Raw genomic sequence first — 19,720 nt, 5'->3', positions numbered from 1 at the left:
GATGTGGGTACCCGCTATCCCACAGAGCAGGAGGGACAAAGCTTGCCATGGCCCTCTGAGTGCCTGGTGACAGCATCCGGGACTTATCTTATGGTGAGGTCCTTATTCAGGTGGGCTGGGTGAAGAAGTGGTCCTATCCTAGCAGTAACTCTGGGGATCCAGGTTGAAAAGGAAGATGAAAGATAGGGAAGCCCCAAGGAACAAGAGGGGGGCTTTAAGGGACCAGGATCCAGGTGATGCCTCCAGGTCAGCATGGTCTGGAGCCTTCCTAGTGCAGCTGGCTGGGGGCGGTGGGACATTGAAATGCTATCCTGCCAGCAGGTGCGGGGCAAGACTGCCTGCCCTGGGTCTCTGAACCATCTCAATAGCGCTGTACGAAAGGTGTCATTTGCATCAGAGAACTGTTTTCCCTCTTCAGTTTCTGTCATTTTCCAGCATTTGTCACAGCAGATGGATTGTTACGAGCATCAGAAGTGACATTATTGTTGTTACTTCTATGATATCAAAGCCAAGGTCATTGCAGAAGGAAGAGGGACCCAGCTCTGAGACTCCCTCCCCCCCATATCAGCCTCTGGACACTTGATTCCCCAGACCTGGGGCGCTAACATCCTGAAAGCATCTCGAATCTCATGTTACCTTCCCCCACCCCCTCCACACCCAAAGAAGCCCTGTCCTCCTGAGAGTGTCTGCCCAGGGGAGCAGTGCACATGCCTTATTGTCAAAGAAATCTACAAATAGCTTCTCCCTCACTTCTCCAATCCAAAAATCCAGGAGTGCTTGTGTTGTTTCAAATGGGAGCCCCGACTCAGTGCCTGCCAGGGCCATCAGCTACCTAGGCAAAGCTACGTGGCTCATGAATATTCATGATTGAGGACACAGTCACAGCCTTTCTATTTACCTCCAGTTTAGCTAATGGAGCTTTCCCAGCAACTCCAATCTCTGACTTTGAGCTCCTCTCTTCAAATGGTTCTCTTTGACCAGATAGGGTGGGCAGGCTTGATTTCCCTTTCTGTGTTCTGGCGCCAGTTTCAGCTCACTGTCTCTGTGAAGTTCATGGAACAATCCTGAACTGTTCTCAGAGAGCCCTGGCCCTTGTCCCAGCCCTGGTGAAGATAATTACCCTGATGTCCGTTTGCAGAGTTTAAATATGATTTTTCGGCATTGGAAACATGAGTTTGGCTGTGGTATGCTGATGGGTTAGCGTGTGTTCCTTCCCTCTGGCTGGGCCCCAGCTGGGACAGTCATCTCTGTTGAAGGCCAGAGGTTCCTCTTCATTGGGCCATCAGCACCAGCCCAGCCATGGGCATCAACCATCAGAGTACAGGAGCCTGTCCGTTGAGGAAGATCACTGCCTACAGAGTACCTAGATGTCCCCATGGGCCAGTGCCAGCAAGAAGCACAGCTCATCCTGTGCCTTTTGTTTGAAGTTAAGGTCTGGCTGCCTGTCAGCTTTGTAATCCTGAAACTAGGCTCCATCTTGAGCAGGAAAGACAAGCAGAAGCGTGTTAGGATATGGCACACCAGTAGACTGGAAGACTCTGCCCATCCAGGGACGTCCCGAGGGCAGCTTTGAGATCTCTGAGATAACTATGAATGCCAGCCATCCCATGGCTCCCTGCGCTTGTTCTTTGGTGAGGGCTTACCTTCCCTGAAATAGGTCTGCAGTTCAAGGCCCAGACAGTCCAGTGATGGGCTGCTGCCCATCCATTCAGCCTAACAACCATCTGGGCATGCTGCCAGCCCCACCAAAAATAAGAACAAAATAGTCCTACCCCACCCAAAGCTCAGATCAGAATGACGTTTGGGGCTGAACAAGGAGACAAATGGACCCATGATATAACTCTGTCCTTGGACAAAAGGACACCAGTGCTCTGGCCTGTCACTCTGCCCCACCTCTCAAGTGTGTGGCTCGTTCTTGAACAGTCTAAGCTCCTCCCATTCACCTTTCCGTTTCACAGAGCACAGCTGGCTGCTTCACAGGGGGGCCATTGCTGCATCACCCTCGGTTATCCTGACTCATGCCTATGACAACACCTCTGAGTGTAAAGACAGGGTGCGGGAGGGTTAGCAGAAGCTTTGGCTAGCATGGTGCCGTGAGGTATTGGGGACAATCCTTCCTGCCTGATGGAGGAGCTAGCTGTGGCTGAGAAGGCTTAAAAGGAGGAACATGGGATTGACTTTTTTCTATATTGAAAATCCTGCCCTAAGAAATCAATCTGGCATTCCAGAAGGAGGCCCCAGAGCTGCGTGTGAACCACCATCCCCAGGTGCCTGACCCCAATCTTCTCGGTGAAGTGGCTCTGAGAGGCTTTGCAGGCTGAGTACCAGCTTCTTACTGGGTTTCAGCCCTGGTCTGCATCTGAGCTATGCCAAGCACTTTGGCCTCTGGGACAGCACCCTAACTCCATGCCTCCTGATGCAGCCCAAGGAGCATACCCTGGACTTCCCACCTACCCCCTGCAGTGTTCGCTGTGTTCTAGCAGAGCCCAGGGCAGATCTGGGCCTTTGTCATCTCTCACATGGGGGGGGGGGTCACTTTGAGAACCACTTAAACATGCCTGAAGGGACAATTTGGAACCATGTTGCCACCAGTCCCTTGCTACTGCCAAAATGTGCAGCCAGAGCTTGCTCCCCACACGCAATGGCCTCTCTTGTTCTCTTTGGGAATCCCTGGCTCAGCTGTTAGGAGGAAACAGTCTCAAGTTGACGTGCAGACAGATGATGAGTGACAGCCAGGGTCCAGCCCCAACATTCGCTAGGGTTTGGTGTTTGAGCAAGTCTTTTCACTTCTGCAAGCTAAGTAGGACAATCAACACCTAGTGCTCAGCTGTGGAATTAAAAGCCCAAGACAGCAGGGCCTTGGCACAAAACATTTGTTTCCTAGATCTGTCCTTAGAGCCAAGCCCTAGGGCAGTGCCTTCTAGGGAGCCAGGGATAGTTAGGTAGTCATTGTCTGGTGACCACATCAGAGAAGAACCAAGGACCGAGGACCCAAGCGAGTTTGAGGCCTTGGAGTTTCTTTTTCAAAGCAGGGCACTGTTTGGTCCCTACCAGGAGCCCCTCATCAGCACCCTCTAGACACTAGGGCTCATCCGTCCTCAGAACCCCCAACACCCCATGGTGGAGGTGGGGGTTTCTGTGTCACGGGGAAGAGTGTGGTATCGGAAGGGAGGTGAGTCTGAGAGCCCAGGCGGGCTCTCGGCAACGCTAGCTGTGGCAGCTGCTTGCTCATCTATCTCCCTTCTCCAACACCTGTTCTCATCCGATCTGAACTTCTGCTCCATAAACCACCTCCACGCAGCTCTGGAGAGGTAGAGGCTCCTTCATAAACCACCTCCACGCAGCTCTGGAGAGGTAGAGGCTCCTTACGCTGCTAATTAAGGTTCTTGCCCCTTACCTCCCACTTAATTAGCAGCGACACCCACTCAGCCCCAGCGGGCTCTCTCTGTCTCCTACAGAGGTTCCTGTAGGCTTCACACAGAGCTCCTTCATCTCCCACAGCTCCGGATGTACTGGCGGTGTGCTCTGCTTGCCAGCCGAGCTGCTATGACGCTGTAGCAGAGAAGCTGTGCTCAGAGTGATGTTAATAGAATTCCTATGCCTGAGGCTATGCTAGCTGGATAGAAGCAAGTGGGAGGAATCCCCGGGGTTTATGGGGACCCCCCTCCCACCTCCCAGGATGTGCAGGGTCTCCTGAGATAACCTTTCGGCAAGGCATAGAACCACAGCTACCAGAGTCTCTAGGATACAGCACATCCAGTGTTCTCTTTTGAACTCATCCACCAGCCCCTACCTGGGGCCTCTCCTCCACCAGCTGGCTCTAGGACTGGTGGAGAAGTCACTGTGGGCTGTGGCCCCAGGTGGAGGTGGTAACTTTGTTCTCTTCACAGGACTCGTCTTCAAAAGAAAGCCTGCATAGTCGTTCTATTTATAAAATAGAAAAGTCAGGGCTGTCCTGACACCAGCTGGGAAGTCTGAACCAGGTCAAACAGCCCCACCCTCACCCTGTACCAGTTCTGCACCCCAGCCCTGCATTAGTTCTGTACCCCCAATTCTGCCCACTACCCCAGACTAGCCCTGTGCCCACCCCAGATCCACACCTCTACCCTGTATTAATCCACCTGCATGGACTCTGGTGTTTCCCCGGAAGCCAGGGTTCCAGGAAGCAGGTTCCATCAGCTCTGGGGTTTGTAACTCAGGAATTTGGGTAATTTTCTCAGTAACTGGTGGTAACTCAGGTTTTGTGGACTAGGCACTTCCAGACACTCAGTTTTCCTCTTGTATCCATGTATTTAAGTTTACTTCAATTCCATGGGTTAGACATATATGTTTGGGAAAGATATCAAACAATCCAAATAAGGGGAACCATTAATGACCCTCAGTGTTTTCAGGATCCCTCATCTGAAGTCAGCTAACTGCAGGCTTCTTTAGCACCACGGTGTACATGCTTGTGGTGTGTGTGCCTGTGTATGTGTGCATGTGCGTGCATGTGTGTGTTCATGTGCGTGCTTGTGTGCATGTGTGTGTGCATGTGTGTGTGCATGTGTGTGTATGTGCATGTGCGTGTGCATGTGCGTGTGCATGTGCGTGTGCGTGCATGTGTGTGTGCGCGTGTGCATGTGTTTGTGTGTGTGTCCGTGTGTGTGCATGTGTGTGTGCATGTGTGTATGTGATAGAAACAGAGAGAGAGGAGCAGACAGAGACAGAGAGAAAATGAGACAGACACAGACACAGAAGCAGAGAGGTAAGTGAGGAACTAGAAAGGAGATGGTACAAAGGTTTGGAGGCCGGAGGACTTCTTCAGGACTCACCATTCACATGGAAATACTTGTGGCTTTGTTGGGAGCTTCCAAACCCTGGTGGATTTCCAAAGCCTAGAACCTCTTGCCAGGATAGGCAGGTGTGAGATAAAGATAACCTGGCCCTGACTGCCGCTCCCACAATTCCCAAGAAAGAAGCAGCCGGAAAGAGGTCTGGGTGCCGTGAACATTCGTTTGACGGTGCAGATTAGGGCAGCAGTTCTCAAACTGTGGGTCACAGCCCACTTGGGGGTTGAATGACCTTTTCGCACTAGTTGCCTAAGACCATTAGAATAACTAGTAAAAGTATAGTTATAACGTAGCAGAGAAACTGATTTTATGGTTGGGGTCACTACAACACGGCATTAGGAGAGCTGAGGCCCACTGCTCTAGGAAAAGGAGGCTGCTGATGATAATAATGACAGAGTTGTGGGTGGTGATGGTGAAGATGGTGAGGACAGTGGCAGTACCGCTGCCGGTGAGGATGGTGACGATGTTGAAGGTTGTGACAGGGGCAGCCGTACTCAGGATGTCTGGGTTTTGATCTGACTTTTCTGTGCCTTCCCTGGAGCTGCCTCAGTTGCTCCATTCATATCTCTTTGTATAGGCACATTGGAATTTGTAGGCGGAGGTTGTGTGTTTGTTTCCCCACTTCCCAGACACGAGATAATCACACCAAACTATACTAATTGCAACACTGCTTGGCCAAGGACTCTAGTGTATTCTTAGCTGGCTCTTGCATCTTAAATCAACTCATTTCTATTAATCTGTGTATCGCCACATGGTTGTAACCTACTGGTAAGGTTCTGTCCAATGTCAGGTGTCAGTCTCCTGCGGTGGCTTCATGGCTTCTCCTTGACTCTGCCTACTCTCTCTAAATCTCTGTTTGGATTTCCTGCCTGACTTCACTCTGTTAAGCCACTGGCCAAAAGCAACTTCTTTTTAAAAAATATTTATTTATTTATTATGTATACAATATTCTGTCTGTGTGTATGCCTGCAGGCCAGAAAAGGGCACCGGACCCCATTACAGATGGTTGTGAGCCACCATGTGGTTGCTGGGAATTGAACTCAGGACCTTTGGAAGAGCAGGCAATGCTCTTAACCTCTGAGCCATCTCTCCAGCCCCAAAAACAAATTCTTTATTAATGGCAATAAAACATATTCACAGCATACATCACTTCCCACATCAAGAATCCTACAAACTGAGAAAGTGTCTGAGTCCCAGAATATTGACATCATACAAGCCAGGAGCTCACGGGCCCCAGCAGTCCTGCATGAGCAGATTCCAGGAGGAATCAGCTCCTGGACTTTGGGTTTCCACCTTCTGTTTTGCCCTGATGAGATCACTGACAGGTGGGGGCTAGAGAGATAGATCAGAGGTTAAGAGCACTAACTGCTCTTCCAGAGGTATTGAGTTCAGTTCCCAGCAACCACATGATGGCTCACAACCATCTGTAATGAGATCTGGTGCCCTCTTCTGACCTGCAGGCATGTATTCAGGCAGAACACTACATACATAATAAACAAATAAATCTTTAAAAAAAAAACATTGACAGGTGCTGGTGATTGGTTGTTGTGCCCAATACTTCACTTACCTGTACAGAGAGACTGTATCTTCATTTTCCAGCCATCCAGACCCAAACCATCACACAAAACTATAATGGTTCAGATGTATTCCTAGCTAGCTCGTACATCTTAAATTAACCCATTTTTATTATTTTATTGATGGAGGCGGGTCTTGTGTCTTATCTGTTGCTTTCATTGGTTAACTAATAAAGAAAACTGCTTGGCCTGATAGGACAGAAAATTAGGTAGGCAGAGTAAACAGAACAGAATGCTGGGAGAAAGAAGCTGAGTCAGGCAGTCGCCATGATTCTCCCACCCTACACAGCCTCAGGTTAAGATCTTCCCTGGTAAGCCACCTCGTGGGCTATACAGATTATTAGAAATGGGTTAGATCAATATGTAAGAGCTAGCCAATAAGAGGCTGGAACTAATGGGCCAGGCAGTGTTTAAAAGAATACATTTCCGTGTAATTATTTCGGGTAAAGCTAGCCGTGTGGGCGGCCGGGTGCCAGGAACATAGCCCGCCGCTCATATTACAACATTTTATATTTTACCACGAGGCTCACGGTTTGTTACCTCACATCTTGCTTCTTGGGGGGGCTACATGGTGTCTGCCTGACTCTGCCTTTTTTTCTCCCTGCATTCAGTTTAGTTTTTCTGTCTAGCTATATTATGCCCTGCCATAGGCCAAAGCAGTTTCTTTATTAATCAATGGTAATAAAATATATTCATAGCATACAGAGGGGAGTCCCACATCAGTTACCTACCTAATTAATTAATAATGGAGTGGCAATGATGACTAATATTGCTTGTCCCTTTCCAGACACCTGTGTTTAGGGGTAGACTTCTGAGCCTCAGATGGAAGACAAGACTGGAGGTTTCATCATCAGACCTTGGACCCTTCCTACAAAAAGAGCCAGCCAAGACCTTGAACTCAGAGCCAGCTAGGATCCTGAACTGTTAGCCCAGCTCAGACTCCTTCTAGCCAGAGTCTAAGGACTATTATATGTGGCTCTTGTTATGTGTATTGATGTTTTACTTATATGTTTGTCTATGTGAGGGTGCCAGATACCCTGGAACTGGATTTATAGACAGTTGTGAGCTGCCATGTGGGTGCTGGGAATTGAACCCAGGTCCCTGGAAGAGCAGCCAGCGCTCTTAACCTCTCTCCAGCCCAGAAGTGGCACTTTTAGTACTACCTTGGTTTCTAACTTTTCATTGGTACCATGAAGAAATACAGTAGTGTTTCTAACCTGCAAGCTTACTCCTTGCTAATTCTAAGAACTTTTTATAGGTTGTCTGGGATGTTCTGCATAAGAAGAGAACTAATTTTAATTCTTCCTTTCTCATCTATGTGGTTTTTTGGTTTCTTTTCTTACCTTATTACACCAGATGGGACTTAGGATATGATGTTGGAAAAAAGAAATGAGGGGGCTGTTCCTGTCTGTTCCTTACTGATGTGGGATTTCCCTCTGGTGCTGTGAATATGTTTTATTACTGTTGGTTAATAAAGAAGCTGCTTTGTCCTGTGTCAGGGAGAATATAACCAGGCAGGAACTCCAAAATGATATATATAGAGAGAGTAGGCGGAGTAAACATGCCATGTAGCTGTTGAAGAAGATAGATGCCAGAACCTTACCAGTAGGCCACAGCCTCATGGTGATACACAGATGAATAAATATGGGTTCATTTAAAATGTAAGAGTTAGTTGATAAGAAGCCTGAGCTAATAGGCCAAACAGTGTTGTAATTAACATAGTTTCTGTGTGATTTTTCTGGTCTGGGTGGCCAGGAAATGAATGAGTAGTCTCCACTTACAAAATGGAGCCCATTGTCTGAGGGATGAATTCACATAAGACCTAAAAAAGTTTGTAAAAAATAGGGCTTCTAGATCCACACACACGGGAGCCAAGCGCAGTTTCTTGGTAACTGGATATTTTCAGAGAGACTCTGTTTGCTTGGGGGTGGGGGTGATGGCTCTCCAACTCCAGCCCACAGGTCTAGCTGAGCTCTCCTGCACCTGGCCTTACCCTTTATGTGGTCTGGGAACCTTTTCCTAGCACCAGGAACTTCATCCAGGACTTCAGCCTTGTGTTGGAGACTTGATTGTATTCTTTGCTAGGGCTGGAGAGGAGGGCATGATGACGTGCAGGTGGGGAGGGGGCATCCCTTATGCTGGTCTCTGTGGTCCTTCCCTGTGATTTAGGGGATGTCTTCATAGATCAGACCTCTGGGACTATCTGTCCCACTGGAGACAGGTCTGGGCTGGTTGGTGGAGCTCTGTCCCACAGGCATGCAGGGCAGAATGACACATGAGCCTTGACCTGGGTTGAAGATGGAGGGGGCTCTGTGCAGTGGGCCTTTATCCAAGAGATGAGAGGCAGTGCCGGCAGAGACGCCCAATTTACCTGAAGGATACCATGTCCTTTGAAACAATCCCGACTGTCAGCAAGATTAGATCTGTATAAATACCCAGTCAGAGCAAGATTCCTGGATCTGAGCTGTGGTCTTTCTGGGGATCAGGAGAAATACCTGGGCTTTGGGTCCTAGCCCTGAAGCACACCAGTTCATTGTACCCAAGATTCCTGACAGCAGAGGCAAAATGGGAGACTTTCAGGCCCCAGTGATGAGGCCTGGTGCAAGCCCTTGGGAAGAGTGAAAAACCCTATGGAGGAGACATGAACTAGGGTCCCTTGTGACCAAGCTCACTGGACTCCAGCATCTGGGCAAGCCCACCACATGGTGTTTCCTCTCTCTACAGGACACACATACTATTCTCGTTCTCCCGATGAGACCTCAGCACCTCCTCTCTAAGACCACAGGGAATGCATCACCGTCCTGCTGTGTCTGTGCTCATATCCACTTTGGGGTAACCCCCAGGCCCTGACTATGCAGAAGACAGAAACTGGGAGAGCTTGTCCCAGAGAAAAGCTAAGCAAGAGGCCACACCCTGCAGGGTGCACACGTCTGCAGGCCTCTCCCTCAGACCCATAGGTCTCGTGAGGTCTTACTGTAACCTCAGAGTTGCCGAAGAGGAAGAACTGACTTCTGATGCCCGCCCTTTATAGTGGGCAGGGCCAAAAAGGAAAGGAGGAGGGGCATAACATGGCTCTTCTGGATGCCTGCTAGAAGATCCCAGACTATTGCTGAGGTTCTAGGTCCCCATATCTGGCCAAGGATCACCCCGTGGAGCTGCCCCCATGGAGGGACATCACTCCTCACTCAGGATGAACTGTGCAGGACTTTGTCTAATACAATACAATTCAGAGCAAGAGAATATGCATCCCTTCAGAACCTGGGATCTGGGACCTTTTAGAGGTGGGGACCCATAATTCCTTCACACAACTTGATACAGATGGAATCGTCCTGCTCTTTTCCAGGGCCTGAAGAGCTCAGCTAGACCCAGGCTTCAGGGCAGGAGCATCCACAGATCACATATCAGTAAGCCAGTTGTTCTGCTTCTGCCACCCAAGCCAGCTGAAGGGACTGACGGCTTTGTGTTCCCCCAGTTTGAGAATGGTTTTGCTAGGTACACTGGTATCTTCGTGTGAATACATATGGTGGCCTCTGCCTAAGGTTTTCAAGCATCAGGAGCTCCCTACTTGTTCAGGATACGTCCTCCATCTCACCTTCACTTTGCCCTGTTCTGCTCAGCAAACTCATTTATCTTTCAGCACCTCTTCTCACGACCCTTGGGGACCCATCCCCCACAGCAAGTAGCCCATGTGTTTCCATAGCAACTAGCACATGTTCTCTTCAGACAGTGAGCTCTTTGAAGGTGCCACCCTGACTTGAATACTTCATGACAGTTCAAGTGTGGGGACACCGTGACCTTGAACCAAAACCATGGGCAAGTAGGTACCTCCGTCGCATATCCTCCTGCCCTGCCCATCACCTCCTATGTCATTTCCCTAAGCACATCCTAAAACAGGATTAACATCATTTAACAGATAAATGGTCCACGTAAAATTAATAGATAAAGAGGTCCAGAGAGAGAGAGAGAGAGAGAGAGCTCTCCTGTTCAGATAAAAAGAACAAGGAAATCATGATAACCAGTGACAACACGAACCAGCACAGGACACACACAACGATCGAGTTTGGTATCTCAGTGAGAGGCCAACTGTTGGCTCTAGCTGAGAACTCTCTGGGGAGAGGGGGTCCCCTGACAGAACAGCTCCAGGAGCTGTGTAACCCAGGTTGTGCCGGGAAGTCTGATCTTCCAGCTCAGCCGCCTGAATGCAGAGATTATGGGAACTTCATCCCCTCTACCCAAAGCCTGTCCATGGAGCTAGGAAGCCAGGAGCACTCACTGGGGAGGCTGGGGACAGGTAGAGGGAGGGCCTACCTACTTTAGCAGAGGAACCAACTTTCCCAGTGCTGCAATATCTCACACAGCTGGTTTAATGTCTTGTGAGTTCCTGTCTTTATAGCAAGGCAATCGGGTTTTCTAGTATCTACATTGCCGATATCTAGGGCATCCTGAGTTAGCACTGGGTGAGCAAATGGTGACCCCTCAGACCCGGGCTATAACAGGCCCAGCTGAGACCCAGCCCTGTGGCTTAAATCATGTCATGCATCCTGAGAGAGCAACAGGAAAAGGCCCCTTTGTGAGCATCTGGCTGTTCTTTCCTTGGGGACAAGTGAATAGCTCGTATCAGTTCACATACACCAGACTCTACATTTCAATTTCTGGTAGAAAAACCATTACTTCTGATGCAAATTTCTCAGCCCAAATAAATCACTGGAACTTACCCATTGGGGAATAAAACATGGAGACCATTATTGTTTCTGTGTCCCCATGACTGCCCAGGGACTTTTGTGGTTTACTTCAGTGACTAACCCGTCATCACTCCTGTCCCAGCCCTGCCAGCAGACACTTGGCAAAGACTAGTGGAGACCACTGTGGTACCACAGGCTCTGCCACACCTTCATGACAGGCACTCAGATCTAGGAGTCCTGGGATGGAATGTGAGGCTGGAATGGAGGGAGACACAGAGCTTCCCATAAGCCTGCTGTTCCCTGGACAGGGAAGACCACGAGGCACAGATGTACACACCACAGCCACTTCAACTTCCAAACACCCGACCCCTGCTGTGTACTGGGCCTTCTCCCTACCTGCCTCTGTGCTTGAAGCCAGACCTGGGCAGGCCCAGGTTAACCATGGACCGGGCAGTGATGGGAGGCCTTGTGTCTCGAGGGAGTCAAAAGATGGCCAGAGTGGCTGCCCCATGGGAAGGGTTCCCAGGCATGCTGGGCTCCAGATGCTGCCACGGAGGCACCCGGATAGGCCTACAGACTTCTATAGGCAACATCTGCCTTGCCCCATGGCAGCTCTCCCCATCAAACACTTGGCCCTGCTACACCTCTAGCCTCAAACCCAGGAGTGGGCTTGAAACAGCAGCATTGATGTCTCATATATTTTGAGTTCACCTCGCTCAAAATAAGCTGAACCAAGGAGACTGGTGACTGAGAGATGGTGGCCACTGGATGTAAGGGTGTGAACCTAAGTACAGATACCTTCCCTCACCCTCTCCTGACAATTCTATCATCTCAGAGAAGGGGGAACATGGGAAATCTGCACCTTCTCTTCCTGAGCTGTCCGGTGATGCCATCTACCAGTCCCATCCCCCACCTCCTGTCCCAACCCCCAGGTTGTCTTGACATCTCTGGCCATATTAAGGCCTAGGGCAAGGAGCCCTAGCTGAATTCAGTGGTGCTTGCCTCCTCCACTTGGAGGCTGCCTCTGGGATACACAGTCTTTCCTGGGGGGAATTATAGCAGAGGCTTCTTTGGAAACAGTTTCTCCCAGGGAAGCTCAGACCCTGAGACCCAGGAAACCCTAAGTAGATGCAGCTCAGATATACTATTTAATCTGAAGTCAATGTGCACTTGAGAAAGCTGTGGGTTCACTTTGTGAAGTGGATATTAGCACTGGCCCATCCTCTGCAAAGGAGGAACCCTGACCCAATCAGGCACAAGACTGACTACGCTTCAAGTTCACCAGAGCCAAACAAGTAGGTGTGACTGCAGTGCCACCTGCTGGAGAACTGTGGAAGTGCTTGGTAGTGGACCCGCGAAAGGATACAGACGCTGGGACCATATTGTTTGGTTGTCAATTCTAACCTCACCATTCAGTCTTGGCCAGAGTGATCTCCTCTTCACCCTAGATGCAATAATACGTAGCCAGTCCATTTGAAGAGAGGACAACAGGCAATGAAGAACCAAAGGAGACGTCCCCAGGAGGGTTAGGTGCCTATGTGGTATGAGCACCTTCAGGCAAGTCCTGTAGCCGTGGTCCTGCACCCCTGGGGAACGGGCGACCTCTTAGGTTGGAATGGAGTAGAAGTCTAAATAGGGACTTCCATCTGTCTCCTCTTGCTCAGGGGAGGTGCTGGCCAGGCTGCCAGTGAACTTGGCAATCCCTTAGTTTCCAAAGTCTCCCATGAAGGCAAACATGCTCTTGTATCCTACGCAGCACGTCATGACACAAGCACAGTACCATGAGTAGAGCAGAGCTAGGGTCCCAGAACAGCTGACAGGGTGCAGAAAGAAGCATCTTTGAGGCACGGACGCCAAGCAGAAGGGGACAGTTCACCCAGGACACAGTAAGCAAACAAGACCTCTGGTTCCTCTTAGGTGCTTCCTGGCTGCCCCAACTTGTCGAGCAAAGCAGGAAGTCTGCAGAAGTGGCTGGTGAACGGAGGAGAAATGGCTGAGGGTCCAGAGCCTTGGAGATTTGTGAGTTTCCGGTTTGAGTGCTCCTCCACAGAGATCTGCTTTGCAGTATTTGGAGAAAGGACCACGCAGGGGTCAGACCAGTACAGGTGTCCAAACAAGGATAGAAGGAAAGTCTTGTAACAGGCAGAACTCTCATCGGCAGAAGACAGCTGAAACCAGGATGAATGCTGATCTGATGCTGATGAACAAATCTTAAAGCCAAGATCCAAACCTCAAAGTATTCCAAGAAACATAACATCACCCCATAACAAGTGTCAAAATCACAGGCATGCGAAAATATCCCTACCAAAAGAATCCCTGCGGATCAGATTCACAGTGTATAACATTAAATCAGATTTCTAGGCATTCAAAGAAACAGAGTAAATGAACCAAAATCCAAACGATTGGAACTGACCACAATTTGCATTTATTTTAGACTTGGCAGACAAGAACATTTGTAAGTTATTATAGCTATATTTAACTTACTAAAAAACTCAAATAGCAATGGAGAAAATATAAAAAAGACCCAAATGTTTCTAGAGAATTCAGTAGACTTGACAAAAGAGAAGACCAGTAAACTTGGACAGCAAAGAAAGGACTAAAAATGAAACATAAAAGAGAATTTTAAAGGAAATAAAATCAATGATATGATCTCCACAATGCAAAGTGACATAATGCACTTATAATTATAGTCCCCATAAAGAGACAGAAAAGAATACCTGAAAAAAAAACATGACCAACTGGACTGGAGAGATGGCTCAGCAGTTGTGAGCACTGACTGCTCTTTCAAAGGACCCTGGTTCAATTCCCAGTGCCCACATGGAGGCTCACAACCTACTATATAACTGCAGTCACGGGGAATTCAGTTTCTGCTTCTGGCACCCATGAGCACTGCACCCCATGTAGTGCACAGGCAGAAATCATGGCAAGCACTCACATACATAAAATAAAAGTTTAAAATATCAGGCCAAGCAATGGTGGTGCACGCCTTTAATCCCAGCACTTGGGAGGCAAAGACAGGCAGGCTCTGAGTTTGAGGCCAGCCTGCTCTACAAACAACTAAGGACAACTAAGGCTACACAGAGAAACCCTGTCCCCAAAACAAATCTTGACCAACAATTTTCTAGAATTTCAACACTCCAAATTGAACACATTACAATCACAGGGCATATGTGGGACTCAGTCCATGCAGATCTATCATAATTAAACTCATAGTCTATGGCAAAGAGAAAAATCTAACAGAATTCAATGGAATAAATCAGTAAAGCAGCCGAAGATTAGGAAAGACAAGTCAAAAAAAAAAAGGAAGAATAAGAAACAAGAGATTTTGGGCTTAGAGGCATGGCTCAGAGGTCAAGGGCACATGCTGCCTTCACAGAGGGTTTGGGTTTGGTTCCTAATATACATTTCAGGCAGCTCACAATCACTTGTAATTCCAGGTCTAGAGGCCTCTGTCTTCTACTGACACCTGCATACACACACACACACACACACACACACACACACACACACACACACCACCGCTATTAAAGTAATAAGAATAAATTTTAAAAAGGATAGCAGATGGGACTAGAGAGATGACTCAGTGGTTGCCCTTTTTTTTTTTTTTTGGTTTTTCGAGACAGGGTTTCTCTGTGGCTTGGAGCCTGTCCCGGAACTAGCTCTGTAGACCAGGCTGGTCTCGAACTCACAGAGATCCGCCTGCCTCTGCCTCCCGAGTGCTAGGATTAACCGCGTACGCCACCACCGGCTAGTGGTTGCTCTTATAGAGACCCAGGTTCAGGTCCCCAGAACCCACAAGGCATCTTACAAACTCTAACGCCAGTTCCAGAGATTCCACACACCCTCTTCTGACCTCTGGAGGTATTGCATACAGATGGCACAATAGTCAAAATGCCCACACATTAAAAAAAAAATTGAAAATTAAAATTCCAAAAAGAATAGCAGATTTCGTCTTTTTTCGAAGAATATTGTCTTCCTGGCGAATACAATTGTCCTTCCGTTTATTTTGGTCTTTGGTTTCTTCCAGCAGTGGTTTGTACTGTATCAGTACTACATGTCCTTGGTTAGAGTACTATTAGTGCTTTTTATGTGTTGTTTTGTGTGTCTTAGGCTCTTTGTATGTGCAGCGCTGTCCAGCCCCCACAGCCCTTGTTTTCTCCAGCAGTGCCTTGCCTGTGAGCTTCTGCTGGTATTTTCCCTCTTTGAGTACCGCTCTTTCTTAGGCTGCTGTGTGTTTGGTTTCAGTCTGGTTTTTTTTTTCTTAGAGTGGGCCTCACTCTGTATCTCTGGCGGCCCTGGAACTCACTATTTAAACCAGGCTGGCCTCAGACTCTCAGAGAACCTCCTGCCTCTGCCTCCCTCCTGATTTCTGGGATTAAAGGCACGTGCTACCACCTGGGCTAAGATTAATCACTGTTCTTAACAGAAATAATGTAAGAAGCTGTGGAGACAATGTATTTACATATAAAAGAGAAAAACAACCTAGAATTTTATACCTCAATAAAGTATCCTCCAAAAACAAAGGCAAGGCTGAGTCACAACTCACAAGACCATTCAGAAATCATCACTCCAACCTCTGCAGGGAAACCAAACACACAGATGATCAACTTTTCCTGACCCCACCAGACAGATCTGGGCCATGAAGCGGAGCCTACTGTAAGTTGAAAGGAGCAGGACTCACACAAACTATGGTTCCAGAAAATAAAGAAATTAAACTGGACTAAATAGTGGCCCCCAAAGAATCCCCAGAAATGAAACTTAAGGAACATGAAAAACTCCTTAGAACTGAAATGAAAATGAGGCGCACATATCAAATGTGTGGGAGGCAGGCAATGTGGTGCTGAGGGAAAGGCACGGATAGCATCAAAGCCTGTGTGTAACAGAATAGTTCAAAGATGCTCTGAGCTCTCTCCTAAAGAAGCTGAAAAGGAGAGAAAATTAAACCTAAAAAAAAAAAAGCAGAAGAAAGGAAATAGTGAATACTAGAGACAAGCAAAATTGGCAATAGAAAAACAGCTGTCAATCAAATTACAGTGTGATGGGGCAGGTCTGGATCCAGGACCCACAGTGGCTCACATAACCCATGCTCCAGCATCTACCCCAGGGCTGGTAGAATGGACCCTAGTGCCAGGGAAGGAAACATGGAGACATTCCTACCAGAGGGAGCTGATGGGGGAGGGGAACTGAGTGGGGAAGGAGGTGTGCTCAGACACCTTCACAGCAAAAGCAGGGGCTGTGGGCAGGAAAGGGAGCTATGTCTCTGTCCAGATGAGGACAGAGGTCAGGATGGGGGCAAAGCTGCTCATGTCCACCAGGCTCCCTTGGGGATAGCAGTGGGCAGGTGTGAAGTGTCCATGCTGTACGAGCCATGGAGAACTGTCTGCCAGCAGCAGCAAAGAAGTTAGCCGGAATTCATTCCAACGCAAATGTAAGGACCCACGTGTGAGAGAAAAATAGCAGCTCTGAATGTCAAGCGTAGCCCCAGATGCAGCTGTCTGGCTCTGTGCAGGATTGGGAACACGGTCTGCAGCTCCCTGTGAGAGCAGGCTGCTGAGGGCTGAGAGACCGCAGGGTGTGGTGAGCAGAGATTTGGGGACACTTTACATCTGGCAGAGCCCAGCCAGGAAAGAGCTGTCCCTGGGGCCTTCCTTCTGACTGTGGCTATACCCAGAATGGATGACAAGGTCCAGTAAGACAGAATAACATCTGATCTAAGGCTGCTCAATCAGCCCCTGACTTCACCGTTAGGCCAGAAAGTGGATTCACAAGGCAAAGGTGTATTGAATTAACCCTCTAGATGCAACCCAGCAGCCTTGCAAGAGCTCTCAGACCCCTATCAGAGTTTGGTGCCCTGGTTTTCTAGGGTCAAACCTGATAGGGATGCTGTGGGTTACTTAAATATTAACAGTACAGTACATGAGGATGAGAACAGGGTAGTGGACAGACCAGAGCAAACTGAGGCTCAATGGTAAGAGTCCCAAGGCCAAAGATTGCGGCCAAGACAGTGAGCAGAGAATGCCAGGCAGCACCTGCAGTCAGGGGTGGGCACTGCCAGGCAGTAGCCATGCAACAGATGCTGTATAGATGCCCCTGGCCACAGTGTCAGCCTGGGCAGCTCCTCTGTCTGCTACCAACTTGCAGACTTGGCAGGCTTTGTCCAAGGTTCCCACTTCTAACTTTGTGCATGTTGTGCTGAGAACTGAATCTAGGACTTTTCTTCATTTTAAAATGAAAACAAACAAACATTCTGTTGAGCAGTGGTGGTGCACACCATTCATCCCAGCACTCAAGAGGCAGAAACAGGCAGATCTCTGAGTTCGAGGCCAGCCTGGTCCACAGAAAAAGTTTCAGGACACGCAGGGCTACACAGAGAAACTCTGTCTCAACAAATAAGAAACAAACAAACAAAAAAAAAAATCTTTCCATTTCACCTTGTAACAGAGCAGATGCAACTGTAAACTGAGAGGGGATTATTAAGGACTCAGAGGTATCCAAAATCTACCTAGCAACAAGCCCCCCAACCCTGGATGCCAGGAGCGGAACCCAATTAGAAGGACAGGATCACAGAAAGAGGTCATTTGAGAAGAGGCCACAGGAGCAACAGTGCTCCATGAGAAAGGCTACCTGTGGGGCACAGTGCCTGAGGGACAAGAAGTATGGTAGACACAGCAAGATTTGAGGTAAATTTAAGGCGAGGAGGACATTGTAAAAGAGGGTAAGGAGAAGGGGATGGGTTTGAACCCTAAGAAGAAGATGGGAACCCAGCCAGGTGGAAGGGCAGCCAGGTGATACTAGAAGAAAATTACATGGAGTTTGGTGCAGAAGGTCGGTGTCAGCCTGTGGAAAACAAATTGAGGGTAGAGTGGGGCTGCGTGGTTTTCAAGTCAGCAGCTTGAAAAGTGCACCAGGTGTTGACTGTGGGGTACCCGGGGTCCCTTGCTGTGGGAGCCTGAATTCAACACCTTCGTAAGTAGCCAGCTGCTCTCTGAAATCTCCTACCTTCCTTGCACAGGGTGCACATACCTGAGACAGCTGCTCAAGGCAGGACTGCAGGAACAAGAAGGAAGGGGGAGCTCTAGGGTTCTGTTCCTGACAGCTGTTGTGCCTAGACAATATTATTTATTGTTCCAATTCCCTGGCCTCCCTTTCCTGGTCCCCGAGTAAACAGGGCCCATGCTTTGGGCCCTGTTGTTATTGCTCTGGTTGGTATTCTAGAACGCAGCAGAATCAGGGGTGGGTGTGGGGCCAGAGGCTCTGGTTGAGGGTCAGGCTCACAGGGGGAGGTATGAGCAGGACCATGTGGCTCCAGGCACCAATGATTCAAGAACCTCTTAGGCCTCAAGAGGCAAAATGCCCTTGCTTGCTAGGATCTGCACGCTAGGCCAGGAATAGCTTTCTTTCCAGAGGTTGGGACACAAGGAAGTCAAACCAGCCAGCTCTAGGGAGGTTAGGCTCCTTTAAAGTCAGATCCTGTGGAGGTCAAGTCCTGTCGAGTGGGGAATCCATAGAAGACAGACCCAGCTGGGTCTTGTGGAGTTTGGGCTTTGAAGGACATCAGTGCTGGTACACACCCTAGGGAGGGCTGTAACAAGCAGGGGTGGAGACCCTCAGGACAGGCTGAGAGTGTGGGCATCCAGGGTATGTATGACTCCAGACAATGAGAGAGGCAGAGGGCAGGCTCTGTGTGATCCCCTCGGTTCGTCTCACACGACCCCCTCACCTCCACTTTGGACCTATGAAAGAGGCTGGATGGAGCCAGATCTGAGACTGACAAGAAAATGTCAGAGAGATGGGCTCGCAGCTTCCCAAAGTGAGACCCCCACGTTAGGTGTGGCAACATCCCTCCTGGGCATGGCACAGGCTGGGCCTTGGTGCTCTGGTCAGGGTGGGGCCTGAGATCCTGCATTAATCATCTCTGCACAGAGGCCCTCTCTGTGCCCTGGCCCTGGGCACTGGACGTTCATTGGTTCAGGTTCACATTGACTTCAAGGGTCTAGGCTCAAGTCCCACAATCCAGGATCTGCCACGCCTGTAGACCTTCCAGAGTCTACCATAATCCCTTAGCTGGCAACTCCCATGCTTTCCTCTGGCCCTTGGGCCCCTAGTGACCGGTGTGGCTAACCAAGCCTTGTCAGCTTAGCTGAGAAAGGCAGGACTTAACGGGTGTGCCTCCTGCCTCCTGAGAGGCAGGTTCTAGGAATCTGGATTTGTCTGTGACCGGTAGCAGGAGTCTTCTCCTGGTAAGCATTGCCACCTGGTGGCCTTCCTAGGTATGGCCTCCCCTCCAACACCCAAAACCTTCTGGGACATCTATCCCTGAGAGGCATTAGCAGCATCATAAACTTAGGGAGTCATTCCCTAGCTGTCTCTAGACAGGTAACCCACAGTGTCCCCCAAGCCATTCTGGACATGGGCAGTTATCCTGTGGATATCTATAGTGCAAGTTCTAATTGTTCTTAATAATAAAAACCCAGAGTCAGAAATCAGAGGGTGAAAAGCTGAGAGATCAGAGAAGCAGTGCAGCCGCTAGAGGGACTTTTTACCTCTACCGAATCTTCAGACTGAAGGGGCAATCCTGTCTCTACAGATCCTCAGTCTGCATGCTTAGACTGAATCCTCAGACTGAATTCTCAGA

Source organism: Microtus ochrogaster, linkage group LG8 (assembly GCF_000317375.1).
Source record: "Microtus ochrogaster isolate Prairie Vole_2 linkage group LG8, MicOch1.0, whole genome shotgun sequence".
Lineage (NCBI taxonomy): Eukaryota > Metazoa > Chordata > Mammalia > Rodentia > Cricetidae > Microtus > Microtus ochrogaster.
The sequence above is the reverse complement of the archived record's forward strand: the minus strand, read 5'-3'. Positions refer to the sequence as shown.